This window comes from Mytilus trossulus, chromosome 1 (assembly GCF_036588685.1).
Source record: "Mytilus trossulus isolate FHL-02 chromosome 1, PNRI_Mtr1.1.1.hap1, whole genome shotgun sequence".
NCBI classification, from domain to species: Eukaryota; Metazoa; Mollusca; class Bivalvia; order Mytilida; family Mytilidae; genus Mytilus; species Mytilus trossulus.
In genome coordinates, this window is record NC_086373.1 from 31,215,305 (window position 1) to 31,227,583 (window position 12,279).

Consider the following 12,279-nt stretch of genomic DNA (forward strand, 5'->3'; position numbering starts at 1 on the left):
TATAAGTCATGAAGACCCGTATAAAACAATCCTAAATAACCCAATTCTGTGATTTATCCTGATGAAGAACATGGTTTTCTGATAAAATAACTAGATTTTTAGGATAGGTAGACACAATTACTCCTGGGAAATCATACAGATTCTTATAAACATCTAATAACGTCTCAGCACAATCAGATATCTATCCTCTATATGGTTGTTTCTTGGTTAAAACATAGATAATATACCAAGACGTCAAAGTAATTTACTTCAGATTTATTAGGATTTATTTTGTGGAAATAATTTATTCATAAGCTTAAAATGAGAGTTTACATGTATATATCTAATTATACCAACGGCATACACAATAAATGTTTCAGCTATTTATGAATGAATGATGATTGAAAAACCCACAAAAATATTTATTGTAATATACAGATAAATCAAGAGTCAAGATAAAATAATTTTGCAATAGAATGAACCTGATCTTTTTTTCATTTTTTCATAGAATAGAAAAAGAGAAAACAAAAGAAGGGAGATTGCTTTTTCAAACAAAAAATTAATTGAGATAACTCATTCCAATCAAAATATCAAGGAAGATAACTCTATCTAATAAGAAAATCAAGGGAGATAACTTACTATAATAAAAAAAATCAAGGGAGATAATCAATCAAATTCAATTTTCCAGTAAATTACCAAATACATAACGCTGTACAGAAGATTTACATAACAATTAAAATTACTGGGTAATTGGAAGTGCCAAATATAAACTAGAGCTAGCTACTGATTGTAAGATATCACACCAACTGTCCAAGGAGTAGGAAATAATTGAAATGACCACTCAGCAACATGTTACAAAGCCTTTTGAAAATTGATGTTCCTTTATCATACAAGATTCCTGAAAAATTTTAACTGCAACATAAAACATAAGTGATACTTAGTTCAATAAAAAAGTTCTTATTTTTATAACTTTTTAGACAGGTTTTATGTATTTCTATACATTCTAGATGTCCTTCATTCTAATCAGCTTACAAATATCATATATCATTTGAAGAACAAGAATAGGGACTAAGGGCATTTAAAACCTTTCCATTTTGTCAAAATGTTGTTATATGTTAACCCATATGTACACACCAAAAAATAGTAAAGTATATAGGTTCATAAAATAATGTATCATGTTTTTTGTATTACAATTTGGCCATGAAAGCAATGCTTTTTCCTTGTCTAATTCTTTTTAATTGAAATTTGGAAATATGACTTTTTTTTTAACTGATTAAAACAAATTTTGCACTGAATGTTGCAACCATTATGTCGCAGACAGAACAATATCAATGTGGGTCATTTTGCATCACTAGGTCAGTAGTCCCGTTCATTGCAGATGTGGTAATTAGATTCTAAGCGATGCATTTACTAATGCCAATGATAAGGCATAATAGCATACAATAGCTAGTATATTCAATTAAAGACATCATGTACAATCGACAGAATACATTTTTTCACTGGGAATAACCACTGAACAAATGAAAATATATGTAGTTCCCTGGGTAAAACATTTGTTGTAGGTAGCAATGCCTTGGTATATGGTTTTAAAGCAACACAATGGACTATAGGTTTTTAATGACAGCCATTAGCCAATCAAAATCTTAGAGATATGCTTAGCCGGGGATAATTGAATATATACCGTATTTTGCATACTGCTTTTTATTTTACCCTTAACCTTATTTATAAGCAGTAAATTACCCACCTCTTTCAACCTTTCCTGTTTAAATCCTATTTTTTGCAGTAAAAACCCTATAAATGGCATATAATTCCATATTAAGACTAATATGATTTCCTTGTAATTAACAGTTAGAATTAACAGGCTGATGTTGGAAATCAATGGATTATTAAATAAACTGATTGAACCTCAAAAAAAACTCATGCATTACAATGTAGTGATGGAGTTACGCAACAGATCAACTTTAGTGTCAGTTCATCAAGTTTAATTCTATTAAGTGAGATCTCCCTGTTAACATTTATACTATTGGTATGGTTACTGTAAAAATTAGTTGAAAATTATTGACAAATTAATGCAAAGGGACCTATAATCTGATAGAGAATACAATCAACAGTCAGCTTTAGGTAAGAAAATCTCTTTGAAGGAGCGCAATTAAGCAATCACCGTGACATTTGACAACAATAAGTGTTAATGAATAAAAGCAAGAACGACTAATGGGCAAACATAATGATTCTACATTGAGTAAATTCAAGATTCATATTTCCTATCATAAGTTATGATGGATTTTTTCTCTATGAATGCCAGATTGAATGTCAAATGAATTTTCTTTTTATTGCTAGCTTTAATCAGCTCTACGATAATTCCTTTATATATTATTGTTTTATTTATTTTATACAGTTAAGTAGTAGTTAAGTGCATGTGGATTAATATTCATCAATATTTATTGGAAATTCATTGGGAACAATATATATACCTTAAATTAATTCATAAGACAAGCAATCATAACTTTTAAATTTCATAAAGATATGAAAATGTCAAGGTCAGTTAAATGGTCCATTCTATTATTTCACGATATTGACCTATTTTGATTTCCCTAAATTAAACTCCTTAATTCCTTTCAATATTTTTCGTTGATTTAAAAATTCAATTCTATGACTTGTTCAATGACTATATAATTCCTCTCTTGAATGTTATTTTTTTGTGCTATAATGAAAATATGAAAAACTGAGAAAAATTGTTTCATGCCCCTATGGACCTCCATTTAGAAAAAGACAAAACCAGACAATCTCAAAACTCTTTCATCAAAACTGCAACTTGTCTACCATCATAAACAAAAACTTTCTGTTCAAAAGACATACAACTCATATATAAAGATATATCTCAGAGATACATCTTTATATGTAAAGCCGAAAAAAGAAGTAATATCATAAATCTGGTGTCTGCTTCAGAGGCAAAATTAGGGGGGGGGGGGGGCTTTTTTTGGAAAAAAATGTTTATATAGGGAATCACTGAAGCTTGACTGGAGCAGGCCCCCTCTTAGGTCAGTCAGTGGGCCCCCACTTCTGGATCTGCCACTGCGCTTCGAACTTAACAACTCAGTGATACCAAAGAGAAATATGTGGAATCAAGCACCTATGACTTACATCTAAATTATGTATAAAAGTTCAGTTTTAACATTCAAAAACAGATGTCCTGACATGAACAGCATCAGTAGAAACATATCCAAAATAAATAAATAGTTCACAAGCATGTTGTTAAGATGTAAATATCAATTTGTATGATCATAAACAATTGTGCAGGTCGTGATATAGATCATCACAAAGCATGATTAAGATAGTCTACCGTGATTCATCATAACCCCCATTTATTTTTAGTGAAAGAAACTGCTAAAGATACATGCCAAATCATTTTGTGGGACATTCAAATTCCCCCTGTCTAGCTATGTGTTGCAGTTTAGATCAGGTGATGACATAAAGCTATTAATAGCTCATATACTGAGAATTTTAAGCTTCTATAAATATATATCATGGACATTAAAAATGTTTACTGCTTAGTCATAATATCTTAAAGCATAAAACAGGTTTATTTTTTTTATTATCCCATAGTTAAAACATATAATTTATATAATTTGGGTTGAATTCAGAAAGCAAAAAAAGTAAAAAAAATAAAATAAAAAAAAATAAGATAACAGGATTATACTAGTAAATAAATAAGACATAAGTGAAATTTCCTGAATACATGTGTCAGATGAATTCAACAAGCAAACAAAAACACTAAAGAAATAAAATAAGAGTTTAGTAAAATAGCAATAATTGAATATTATCATAAATATTTCATAAAAACCTGTTTCCAGTTTTTTTATCAGGAGAAAGTCACAAAATAAAATAGGTGTAAAAAACTTGATCAACTTACCTGTGATAAAAGTTAAGAAAGAAGACACTCCCAAATATTACGTCTTTAACACAGACAAAACCACAGATCGTTTACTTCAAAACATCTCTTCTTTTTAACATATATAATCCCACATATAACTTCTCGTTCATATCATATCAGTCAAAACCCATTTAAATTCATCCTTTTTGTACTAAACGACTAGTACACCGTCCATCTAATACCCACACAATCAAATGAGAGTAAATTCTTGATACATATTGATTAGGCCAAGCCAGTCAATCATTCCTTGATGCATTACTTCAATTGTAACTGCAGATTTAATAAGCTTCTAAAATCTCTTAACAAGTCTTATAATTAATTCCAACCATATTTGTACAAATTATTAGGTTTTTGTCAGAATGATTTTGAGTAATGAATAACTAAGTGATGTAACTCCTGACCTGATTCTAATGAAACATTCTGATTTAATTAAACAACAAGACCAGATTCATTTCTACCAATTACAATTTTTACATTGATAAAGTAATGCATAAAGATTGAAATATTTTTTCTTTACTCTAGGTCATCTTAAAAAAGCAGGTTTTATTGTTTGAAAAATTGTAAAGTTTTTTATTTTTATTTAATCATGTGTAACATTTTTCCTTACGAAAGGTGATTTAAAAAAAAAAAAGCAGGTTTTATTGTTGAAAAAATTGTCAGCCTTTTTTTAAATTTCATCATGTGAAACAAATCCAACCATGAATTCAAAAGAGTTTATATCAAAAGAATAAATATATGTATATTAATTTACATTACCTTTGATGTTTGATGTGAGAGCACTTATTGCTGATAAAAACTTTACAAATGTTTATTAATATATAGATACATAGATATATGTTATTTCATGTAGGCCATACTTGTTATTGTGTAGATTTGGAAATACAAGAAAAAAGAGAGAATTGAACTTTTTAAGCTAAACAGTAACAAACAGATTAATTTAGAGAAAGTCATTGACATGTACAGACTTCATTTATCAATTTCTGTGATTCATTAAGAAATTATAATCTTAGAAAAAAGGAATTGATAATGCGGAAATTAAGAAATGACGATTTTCCTATGTGTTAGAGCATTTATATTTCAGTAAAATTTCAAATATGTCAGTTAATGTCCAAGGGACTAGGTCCACGAATAATTTTTCTTTTAACAAACCATTTCATATATATTCAAACTCCCTTCCAATGCTAGTACCATAGAGTCTCTGCATTCTTGCAATTAAAGTATAACAACAAGTTTTATTCCTCAACCAAAGTAAAACTTTTTAATTTATCGAAAATCACATTTCTTAAGTAATCTTACAGGTTGATAGACAATCTCTAGCTAACAGTAGGGTGGGTTAAAAATATTAATATATAATATGTCCCCATTATTTCCCTGTGTAAAAGTAGAAATCTGACCAATCAGAGAAGAATACACAGTTAACACGAGTCAACATTAAGAAATCAGAGGATATATGATCTCCCAAATTTTATATCTACAATTCAGAAAGCACAAGAATGTGTCCAATGAACCATAGTACACGGATGCCCCACTTGCACTATCATTTTCCATGTTCAGTGGCCCATGAAATTGGGGTCAAAACTTTAATTTGGCATTTAAATTAGAAATATCATATCATAGGGAACATGTGGACTAAGTTTCAAGTTGATTGGACTTTAACGTCATCAAAAACTACCTTGATCAAAAACTTTAACCTGAAGTGGGACAAATGGACGAACGAACAAACGAACATATGTACAGACCAGAAAACATAATGCCCCTATACTATCCTGAAAGATGTTGAAACTTTTATCATTTCATTTGGTACTCACAATATCTTAATCTTCTTATTTTTAAGTAAAAAATGGAATACTACAGGTTAAGCAGTACTATCAATTCAATTTTTGGTATAGAGATGATATTTTCTTTGTGAGACAAGTGCTTCTGATCATCCACCACAACTTGTTGTCGTCCAATGTTCAGTACTCCAGTACTTTGATTTTTAGTTAGTATCAACTTATTTAAAGATTCATCATGTTATTTACATGTATATGATAGGGTGTGTGGATAAACATGTGAATTTATGGCAAATACACGCCCACCTTGAAATTTGCATGTTACAATATTGATTGATCACAAACAGCAAGTACTTCTTCACACCAGGATCTTGTGGTGTGAACTTTTATTTATTAAGTTAAACTGAAATGCTGGACACAAAGTTCTTCATAGTTGATTAAATAACAACCCATTAAAACCTTATAAATAGCTGCATGCAATAATTTTAAACTGCTCGTATGATTTGCTATAAAATTATTAATATGACTATCACTCTGTACATCAGTACTTATATCAATCTATAATTTAACCTGCTGTTAAAGAAAGCCTATTGACACAGGGTGTTAGGGGATATAATTAAGGAATTACACAATAAACTGTTATGGCAATAATGAATCTTTTTCCAGTAATGTATTCAATCCTTCTTGATTTGATTATTTTGATTTTATGTGTTTTAACGCCACTTTAAGCACTGTTTTTTGGCTATATCGTGGCAGCCAGTTTTTATTGTGGTTGAGGAAGCAGGAGACGCTAGGAGAAAACCACCAACCTTCTATAGAAGAATTGACAACCCTGTTCAATAAAGGTTAAGTCGAGGGCACCTGCACAAGCAGGGTTTCAAACTCACAACCTTAATGTAGACTGGCTAGTGGTTACAGTAGTAACTAATTATACCACTGAGCCACTGGAAGCAGTATATCAGTGTAAAAATTCAATGATACTAATTTCCATCGATTATTTGGTTTCCGTAAACTACAAATTTTCATGTAGGCTTGCATGTAGACTTTTGAAAAAACCACAAAATCAAATATCCAAGAAAAAGAATTTTCTTCAAGAAAATGTGAGAACTCCCATACACTATTATATTGAATACCATGTACAGGGAAAACCTATATAAAAGTATAAAATAAAATTGAGAATGGAAATGGGGAATGTGTCAAAGAGACAACAACCCGACCATAGAAAAAAAACCCAGCAGAAGGTCACCAACAGGTCTTCGATGTAGTGAGAAATTCCCGCACCTGGAGGCGTCCTTCAGCTGGCCCCTAAACAAATATATACTATGCTTAAACTACTGATGAGGATCAGTTGGACATCAATCCCAATCAAGAAAATCTGAGAACTCCCATACTCTATAGTGAATACCATGTACTGGATGGGAAAACCTATATAAAAGTATGCTTACACGTCTGATGAGGATCAGTTGGACAGTTTGATATGATATCAATCCCAATCCTGTGTGAGCTCTAATTCTTTTCTCAGCCTCAATAACTTTAATTTGATTGTCTTTTTGTCATGATTTATCTTTATTTTTGTTCAATAGTAAAACCTCCATAATATATCTGATCTGTCTTGTGGTACCCTATAATTTCTGGAGATAATCAAATGAAAATAATATATCTCACATGAAACTGGAAGAAAATCTATACTTATCTGGAACTATCAAGTTTACTAAACCTTTTATTTAGCTTTATGAAAAATTGGTAAAGAGAAAAAAATCTTGCTTTATTCTTCAAGAAAGTGAGTAAACATTTTCATTTTTATTCTATATGACAGAAAGTCAATTGCTATTTTGTAATTAATCAGCAGGTACTTCAAGTTTATAAAATATATGGTCTATGGATCAAAAGTGTATACTTCAAAAGGAAAACTGTTTTTAAAGTCACATAGTATGAGGTATTTCATCATCAAACTAATTACATGATGCACATTTTAAAGTTTTCCCTTTGTCTGATAATTTTGTCAATGCAAGTAGAACCTGAGCACAGCCAACCCATACCCCCCAAACTGCACATTGAAGAATGGTCCCTTAGTAATTCCCTAAATTGCAGAAAAGCGAAGGTCGTAGAATCTACATCGTTGATGCTACGAGTATGAGCATACTTAGTAATGTGATTTTAACAATCTTTTTTTTGAAAAAGGCCTCCAATTGTTAAATCATCTCAAAATGACTGAAATAAGGTAAAAAAAAATCGAGATCCTTGTTGTGAATATATTCAGCAGACTATCACTTAAGATCTGCCTAATCAAAACTTCATTTCAAGATGAATGTCATTGATAAAATCACCAAGCAACTAAAGGCTAAAACACAAATTAAAATATACATGTAGGCTGAAGGATAAAGTATTAAAACCCCTATTTTTATTAGTGGCCAAATGTATAATTAATTCACCGAGTGACTATACATTGTACAAAGGACAAACAGACACGAATCAGCATTATATAAAAACTACATCAGTTGAAACAACCAGATAATGGACATTAAGCAATATGTTTTGTTCTTTCAGCCAAATGAATTAAACAGATTTACGCATGAAAAACTCCCATAATTCTTCAGACATGGTACAAAGTTTCCTGGAGAAAATTAATGCAGTGGTATACAAGAATTATCTTTATCTTCAATCTAAAAATCCTATGCATGTTTTCTTTCAAAACTTAGTTGTTTATCAATATGGTGTTCATTCCATTTAAGGTACTGAGTATATCTGCCAGAATTATATCATTCTAAATAGAAAAGCATGTCAATTAGGTCCCAAGAGTCTAGAAAATTGTTCTCGTTAAACAAAAATATAACATCCCTAACAAAACATCGTAGATTTAATGAAACTATTCTCAGGATGGAGTTAATATTGTATTACTTCTATTTTATGATATAATTCTCGCCACTATATCCTGAACAAGGATACTGTGTATGATGAATTCTATTGAATGTTCGACTTGAAAAAAGATGAATGCTTTAATTAAATCTCTCTTTTTCATCACCAATATTCTGTAGTTTTATAATAATGGAACTAACGGCTTCTGTCCGTAAATTGTTACACTGTTCAATTGATAGTTAAATGATTTACATTCCTATTCCAAAATTTATTAAAACTTCAACAAATTGATCCATAGCCTATTTACATCAAGTTTCTATTAACAAATAGCTGTATCTGACATGTTTATGTGGACACTAAAAGTACCATGTTCTAGTAAATTATGGTCTGGGAAACCTAATGTGGAACATGCCATTTTAAAAACTACTGCTTTAATTCTGTGAATATTGTAAGCTGTAACTGGAAAAATATATAGATGTGAGTATGCACAACGGATGCCACACATGGAGTAGGATTTGCTCACCTATCGGGAGCACCTAACACTACCTCGATTTTTGGTGGGGTTTAAGTTGCTTATGGTCTTTAGATTTCTATGTTGTGTCTTGTGTACTATTCTTTGTGGGTTTTTTTTGTTAGCCATGGCATTGTCAGTTTATTTAAGATTTTTTTGTTTGAATGTCCCTCTGGTATCTTTTGTCACTCTTTTATGCAACAATCAAGGGGATGAGATAAGTGGACTCATAAATGCAACTGATATAACTAAAACCAAAGTTCTGGTCAAATCCTGTTAGGAGAGATAAAAAAAAATTCTAAAGTTTATATTGTGACTTGCCAACAGTCCACATTTAGAAAACTGAATAATTTATTATAGTAGGTCTAAGTCAAGACTTGCTGTGTGATATATTCTTAAATTGAGCTGACACTTCCAATAGCTTATTCTGTCAAGTAGATTCTATTGCTAGTTCAGACTATGCCCTAATCTATTTTTGTTGGTACATTCATATAAAGAGAAGATCCACTTCTACTATTTTTCAACACATGAAAGTCACATACTGTGGGTTCATGTACTTTGTGGGCACCATTATTTTGTGGATTGTGGAAAATTTGTATTTTCATTGATATGACTATGTGGTTTTGCCTAACTCTGCATACTGACTATGTGGTTTTGCCTAACTCTGCATACAGAGTATGTGGTTTTGCCTAACTCTGCATACAGAGTATGTGGTTTTGCCTAACTCTGCATACTGACTATGTGGTTTTGCCTAACTCTGCATACTGACTATGTGGTTTTGCCTAACTCTGCATACAGAGTATCTGGTTTTGCCTAACTCTGCATACTGACTATGTGGTTTTGCCTAACTCTGCATACAGACTATGTGGTTTTGCTGAACTCTGCATACAGACTATGTGGTTTTGCTCAACTCTGCATACAGACTATGTGGTTTTGCCTAACTCTGCATACAGACTATGTGGTTTTGCCTAACTCTGCATACAGACTATGTGGTTTTGCCTAACTCTGCATACAAGCTTAGAGAAATGTGTACTTCATTCAACATTTGAATTTGTGGTTATCAAAATCTATACCATGAATGAATTTCTACAGCATAAAAATGGCCTGTAAAAAGGTGTTGGCTTACAGTATCTCAAAATATCTCCTCTTACTAAGTCAAAATCATGACAGTTGTTTTTTGTCATTCTTTGTGTCCCTTCAAAATTTGTTATCCTTTTATATTCAACCCGATAAGGACATATAACCTATTGACTTTTGACCCCTAAAATTATGTCACCAGTACGTCTCTGCATGTATTTAAAAATACTAATTTACAAACCAAATTACAATTAACCTTTATAATTATCTACACTTTATTCATTGGTAAAATAAAACAACAATTATTATTAATTAAACATGCTTCATTAGCGACAAATATGCCTGGGGTTAAGTCTCCACGGCTTCAGATTATGTAAGAAAATTATCAATTTGTCCACATGGATTGTTGGATTTCAATAAAGGAGACTTGTGTTACATATTAATAATGAAATTTTTCATTAACTTTTCAGTAAATTATTTATAACAATGAGTAAGCTTTTGAAAACAATTTTCACCATTCTCTCTAAATAGTAACAGTAATGTCTGTTCTGGCAGAAATTCATTATGACCTAGATGACATGATGCTTTATGGCTCATTAAAAATGGATGGAAGCCAAATAAAAATAATTTAATGTCAAATGTGGTTTAAGATTTTAAAACTGATATATTCAGTATTAATACAATATAAAGACTAGAGGCTGCAAGCAGTTTCTGCCCTTGACCTGGATTATAATGTTCTACCTACAAGATTATTATTTAATTGATGATGATGTTTTGGGAGAGGGGGCACCTTTACTAGTATGGAACTACCTACAAGAAGAGGATACCAGATTATAATGCACTACTTTCAAGAGTAGGGATCACATCTTATCACGTCTGCTCCCTTGATCTTTATCTACAATGCTGTAAAATCATGAATAACAGGAACACCATGGTAAATTAAAGCCTGATCTATTAACATTGGCTGTTGTTTTTTCTGGTTTTTAGCCATCTGATGTTTGGAAAACTCAAAGACCGGCATCAATTTTTAATCATAGATTCAATAGGGAAAATGATTTATTAAGGTGGTACCTAACACTACAGGGAGAAACTCTGTAAAATCAGCTAAACGATTGATTACGTTGTGATGTTAAGGGAATATTAAGCTTCTCAGTGATCAAAATTATTGTTTGTCAAACTTCTATATATTCAGTGTAATTTTTCTGATAAATAGGTTGGTTCAAATTTTTTGAAATTTTTATATTTTTGTCAAAGGGTCAAAGTAAATATTTTGTCAAAACTTTATGAAAATTAATCGAGCCAAATAAATTTTAGTTAAGGTTTTTGGGTACCACCTTAATTGATTGATTGTTGGTGTTCTGAATGCCACTTTCACCACTATTAGCAATATTGTTGTGGTCAATCTTTAATGGTAGAATATTAGCCATGGAGAGAACAACTAATCAATGTCGGGAAAACTGAACAGTCTTGAGTCAATAAAAATTGGAGTCAAGTGCACCTTCCAGATACAATTTCAAGTCACAACCTCAGCATTGGCATGCTTAAAGTTTTTAAAAGAAAATAACATTTTATTTCCTTAAATTTTCAAAGGGTCATTTAAGAAATGAGAATTAACATCCAATAAGTAAAATCTTCTGATCAATGTCCAATTGAGCAGTTCATGTATATTATAATTTTCAATTCACCAAATGTACATCTCTTTTAAATTCTGTCAATCTGTAAAATTCATCAAACGCAAATGCACAAAAAATACAGTATATCAAAAATATCCTTTACAAATCTCACTGGAAAAAATCATATTTATTCTGAAACAGGTTGTTTTTATCCAATTAAAGATAAATTTGTTTTACAGGCATAATCTGCAAAAAACTAAACCACTATGAATAGAAAATCAAATTCAATTACATCTAAAGAGTCTTGATTATGATTTTTTTTCAATTGAAATCTACTTACAGCTTGTTACAATTAAATTACAGAGATAAGTTGTCTATCCTTCTTTGAACAGATATTGGCAAGTCCGTTATTTGTTACAGAAACCTCACAAAACATCTGATATATATAATGAAATATGAAGCAACCATTATTTAATTAGATGATGAACTTCTTCTGGAGGTTTCATGAAAATCTAGTCATAGAGGTTTAGAAGCAGTTGC

At 30.9% G+C, this 12,279-nt stretch overlaps 1 protein-coding gene across 2 annotated transcripts in view; it reads right to left on the reverse strand.

The window, feature by feature from the left end:
- Positions 1 to 12,279, reverse strand: part of LOC134721420 (neuronal calcium sensor 2-like) — a 113,021-nt gene that overhangs the window by 22,019 nt on the left and 78,723 nt on the right. Inside the window, exon 1 of one of the 2 annotated variants that reach the window (XM_063584435.1) lies at positions 3,890 to 4,106. The exons of the other annotated variant lie outside the window; for it this stretch is intronic. The gene's annotated coding sequence lies outside the window, so the exon portion shown is untranslated. Of the gene's footprint in view, positions 1 to 3,889; positions 4,107 to 12,279 lie in introns of those variants that run through there. 2 annotated transcript variants of the gene reach the window in all.